General features: G+C 45.1%; 1 long non-coding RNA gene across 1 annotated transcript; it reads left to right on the top strand.

Moving 5' to 3' along the window:
- Window positions 1–8: 8 nt before the first annotated feature.
- LOC117951954 lies at window positions 9–1,258 on the top strand. The gene is made up of 2 exons (XR_004658284.1): window positions 9–1,024; window positions 1,059–1,258. It is a non-coding gene; the product is annotated as an uncharacterized LOC117951954 (long non-coding RNA).
- Window positions 1,259–5,520: the final 4,262 nt, after the last annotated feature.

The raw sequence follows: 5,520 nt of genomic DNA, 5'->3' as shown, positions 1-5,520 counted from the left end.
CGCCTGCTCACCGCCCGGCGCCATCCTGAGCCGGCGAGCCCCGCTCCACCAACAGGTTCTCAGCAACTTGCTAATAAGTGTACTGACAGATGGAAATCTGGCAACCCAGCTCCCGCTACTTAGTCCACAATCTGAGAAGACCAGCTTCCTGTTTGGGCTACCGACAGACTAATTATCTCACTATCAGGGTGCTAATTAAGCAAAGAGACGTCAGAATTATCCAAGAAATGTTCAGAGAAATCATCAGAAACAAGTAGGATGCTAATTAGCTCTAGCAACGTTGGAAATTTGGCAACTCAACTCGCACTAGTTAGCCCACAGTCTGAGGTAACTATCTTCTTATTTGGGTTACCAACCGTCTAATTAGCATGCTACCGTGGCGCCATTTAGGCTAACGGTAGTCCAAATGATGCTACAAACGTAAAGAGAAATCTTCAACCTAAAGTCTGGCCAGTCGAATAGACCGCTAATTAGCTCTCACCAACTTGCTAATGAGTCTCCTTACAAACGGAGATTTGGCTCCAACAGGTTAGCTCGCAGTCTGAAGTAACCGTCTTCGTTAGCTAGCCTGGGCTACCACAAGCCGGCTAATTAGGCTAACAGTAGTCCAAGTTGGCTAAGTGAGTTAAATCGCCAACGCTAGGTTAAGTAGCTTTCAACGACCTGCTAACAAGTCTCCTAGCAGCAATTTGGGTATCAACTCCCACTGACTGGTTACAAGCAGTCTGCTAATTAGCCTAATTAGCCCCCCGGTAGTGAGCTAACGGTCAGAATTGATCCCGTTAGCAGTGGGAGAAATCGCCAATTAGCTTACGAACATGCTATGTAGCTAGCTAACATATCCAACAACCGTCATGTTTTCCAGGCTAGTAACTCATCTTGTTACCAACGTGCAAATCTGCCTGCTAACAGCTGTTTTATTATCTTCATGAATAATAAAACATCTTTTGTATTTTTACCCTACAATCGATCAGGAATTAACTAATTTTATTTTTAGCTTGCTAATTAGCTCATGAGCACCTGGGTAGCTATCGGACTAATTGCTCTACAGTTGTAAGTAGCCTAGTGTTGTCCCATTTGGACGAATTAACGTCGCCATCGGGCTGCTGACAAGCCCAAAGATAACCTCATTTAATTACCAACAGCTAGCCCATTAGCCTGCTAGGGAGAGGATCCACCCACTGGGCGTCCTAGAATCCTAAAAATTAGTGATTTAGTGATTAGTCACAGCTGATTGGCCCCTGCTAATATATAAACAAAAAAATGATACAGCTGATACATTTTCCTCCTTTTTTCATGTCTCATTTTCTTGTTGTTTTTGTTTTAAAGCGGTTTGCTCAATGTTAGCTCCACACGTAGCGCTCGGGTCTCCTCAGCGCCTCCTCTGGGTTTTGTTGTCCTGTTGGGGGGGGGGTTGGGGTCAGGACCAGGACGCTAGAGGCAGATCTAACTGAGATGGGGGGGTGTTACCTGGCGCTCAGGTGCATCCCGGGGAGCGGTCTATGCAGCAGACGACATAAGAAAACCTCACATCTCCAGTTGTCTCTGGTTTTGAAACGCGACACCTTGGAAATACGAGCGCTTCACTCTCTTGTAGTCCGGGAACGTCCATTTCTACTCGGACTCCTTCAAGCGCTTCCTCCTCCTCCTCCTCCTCGTTCTCCATTTGTCCAAACACACATGACAGCAGCTCGTTAGCTCTTCCGATAAGAGCCGAGATAAAGAAGTGTACAAGTGTCAAACAACAAAGTACCTTTCTTACAGTAACTTAAAAACAGTAACTGGACTTTAAATAAGACTATAACCGTTGTAAGTACCCTAGTGTTGTCCCATTTGGACGAGTTAGCGGTAACAGGTTGCTAACAGCTGTTTCCTTATCGTCGTGGGAGATGTGCTACCCTACGATTGGTCTGATTTTCATGCTACCGCGGCGCCATTTAGGCTAACGGTCGCCATCATCCTGCTAAGGTGAAGAGAAATCGAGCCGCTGTCTTTTATTTGGACCCTAGACCCTGAGTCGTGCCGGCAGGCGGACGGACCCCCAGCCCCTCTTTCACCAACCCCATATGAAAAGAAAAATACGGCACTAAGGGAGAACTCCGGCGCTTAACCCTCTCGCCGTCCGCCTGCTGCCCCCCCCCCCCCCCCCCCCCCCCCCCCCCCCCCCCCCCCCCCCACACCGAGCCTGACCACGTTTTAAAGACAGCACCCGAGCGTGACAAAGTTCTTCCTTAACTTGAAATTACTTAAAGTTCACTTAGCAGCTTTTCTCCGGAGCTTTCAGCTGCATCTCAGACTGACTTTAGTCAACATCCTTTAATTTTAGTCTAATTTAGTTTTTTTTAACTCCAACATTAGGTATAATTTCTTATAAATGAGGTTTATTGACCATAAATTCCCAAAATAACTGTAAACCTAATTAATAACTTAATGTTACGCAGTGTTAAACGTCTAGAGGGACAAAAACTTAAGAAAAAGTTAAAAACATTGATGAAAAGTTTCAAAAGAAATGGGAAGACAACAGGAAGGTTAATCCAAACGATCCCATTAAAGTACTTTAGAAGTACATTATGCTGAGTACATACTTAGTAATACTTAGTACGTGTAATGCGGGACTAGAGTTCTAGTGGAGTATTTATTTGTGTCCCGTCAGCTTGTTGTTGAGCTTCCAGCTGCATCGCCGTCTTTACCGAGGGGCGGGAGATCGTCCGTGGCGTGATGCCAACTCGCCGACTTTATCCACTGAGGAAGACTGTGATTGGTTGAAAGCTCCAGGGCCGTCGGGGGAGGGAAGTTTGGACTGAGATGCGACAGAAACTCGCAAGTTAAGGAAGGTTTTTCAACGTATTTAACCCAGTTTCGCGTTCACGGCCGCCATCGATTCTGCTTCTTCTTCACGCGTCATCCTAGAAAAGCAGAATGACGGCCATCGCTGACATTTTTGAACAGGAAACCAATCCCCCGTACCATTAAAACTACAGCTGATATATTAAGGACATCAGTGGAAACTGCGTCTGTCGTCTGCTGCTGATGAACTTGCAACGTTAGTTTAATCCTGACCCTTCGTCTCGCACCGCCATCAGGACAAAAACCTCTGAGGAACACCGCAAAAGAGAAGTAACCCAGTGTACTTTACCAGAGAAACTTGTAGTTTTGTGTGTTTTTTTTTATTCATTCATGTAATGCAGAGCTCATCCTGTAAAGAGGCTCCTCCGACCTCCACGTGACTTTGCTCTGTGGCGTCCGTGTTTAGCTCCGGAGACTTCACAAATAAAACTGGTTTTGTTAATCTTGAAAGTGTGTGTGTGGAAAAAGAAACAACTACATTAGTCCAGTCTTATAACCATGACGTACGTGACTGTTGACGTGTCTGTGTGTGTCCTCTTGTACCGCTAAAACAACCCGAGGGTCTGCTTCTGTTGATTTAATTGATTGATTAATTAAGGTCCCGGCTCCCGGCAATGAGTTGCAAGCTGTGATTGGCTGATGGGGTTTTTGAGGAAGCGGTTGACCAGTAAATGGGCGGCGGGGGTGCAGGGGGAGCCAGAATCTGAAGTCTCTCTGGCTGTCGGTGAGTCAGGTTTCGGGGCTCGGGTGTACTGGACGTCCCCGCTTCATAACCTCCGCTTCCCTCCTCCTGTTTTCTGTTTTTTAGGCTTAACACAAGCCGGTTTAGCTGTAAGCTCGGCTGCTTGTAGTCCTGTATCTGACGTCCGGGCACAATGTACACGTCAGCCGTACTCTTTCATCGTCTCTTTACTTTTAGTCCGATTGTTTCCGCGCCCGGCTGAAGCTGCCTAGCTTAACGAGACTGTAGACTCAACACTGTATCTGCTGGTGAAGCTTTACATGACTCTGTAACTCTGTACTTCTTATTTTTGTTTTTATTTTTTTTGTTGACATGGTGTTTTGAACTAAACTTTAAGAATGGTTGGCCCAGCCTGTTTGTGATGTACACACCTGTGGAGAGATGGACCTGACACGCCACACCCAAAAAGGTCCAACTTTGAATATAAATGCTGTGATGATGGAGCCTGGTGTGTGTGTGTGTGTGTGTGTTTGTGTGTGTGTGTGTGTGTTTGGACGGACACGCTGTCAATTTGTTTTGATGAATAAAAAAAGGCCGAATGGAAACTAAACGAGAGACTTGGCAAGCGGGTTTAATGTGTCTTTGATTCTTTACGAGTGCGGATCGGGCCGGATTTTTCTGTCCGAGCCCGACAGTTAAAATCGCATTTGTTTCTCATACTAATGACACATATACGTTTGTTTGTGTGGAAAGCTTTTATTAACATCATATGTGGGGGGTTATGTCAGTAAATCTGAGTAAAATAAATACCTTGCTTAACCTGTATTGATAAGCCGCCCCCATAAGAGATGCTCACTCACACATCTACTGTACATGTTTAGTTTAATGCCTTGCTGCTGAGTGTGTAATATAATAGGTTTACTTGATAGTTATAGCACCTTTTACAGACAAAGTAGCAAAGTGCTTCACATGATAAACATTTGTAAAATACAGTAAGACTCAAACAGTAAATAAGCAAGCAAAACAAAACAAAAAACAATAGAAATAAAAACCCAAAAGTTACAAACAGGAAAAATGAGTTTACACAAAAAAATGTTCAATGCCTTATGGCGCTGATGTGACCGAGCCCGACCCGAACCCGAGGATCCTTTCTTAAGATCTGTTCCAAGCCGGCCCGGCCCGTCAGGTACCGTCGGGCTCGGGTCGGGTATCCATCCTCTAGTTCAGACTTGGCAGAAGCATATTAATGTCAACAAAAACAACCAAAAATTGAACTTTTAAGTGGTTTTCTCCCACAATTTAAAGTTGTCATATGTCACATGTTGCATTTTAAAGGGATATTTTTTTTTTAATTGGTTGTGTGAGTTACGATGTATGTTCGGCTTTTGAGTTAAGTTTGTGTGTGGTAGATTAATATTTTCACATCTTTATCTAACTGTAAGGGAACTGAAGCCATTCTCTGCCCTCTTCAAAACCAGACTCCATTGACAAAAACAGTGTTTTTACTTTGCAGAACGCGGGAGTTGCTGGGCTCTCTGCCGCCTCCGTCAGTTAAGTTTGTTTCTTAGTTTTATTTCTGAAGCCTTTTATAAAACACCGAAGTCACAACAACACAAACAAAGTTATCATTCACGGCAACGGTTGATCATCAACTCGTGTGCTCTACAAGGTAAAATTGTCAGTTTTGTCAATGGAGTCTGGTTGCTTCAAATCAAGCACAAAAAACTGCTTCAGTTACCGGTGATCAACACTCGTGTTGCCCCCATGTTGTCCTCATGTTGCCCCATGTTGTCCCCATGTTGTCCCCATGTTGCCCCCATGTTGCCCCATGTTGCCCCATGTTGCCCCCATGTTGTCCTCATGTTGTCCTCATGTTGCCCCCATGTTGCCCCATGTTGCCCCCATGTTGTCCTCATGTTGTCCTCATGTTGTCCCCATGTTGTCCCCATGTTGCCCCCATGTTGCCCTCATGTTGCCCTCATGTTGTCCTC

This window comes from Etheostoma cragini, chromosome 10, assembly GCF_013103735.1.
Source record: "Etheostoma cragini isolate CJK2018 chromosome 10, CSU_Ecrag_1.0, whole genome shotgun sequence".
Classification (NCBI taxonomy): Eukaryota; Metazoa; Chordata; class Actinopteri; order Perciformes; family Percidae; genus Etheostoma; species Etheostoma cragini.
This window is presented reverse-complemented; position numbering and strand designations above follow the sequence as displayed.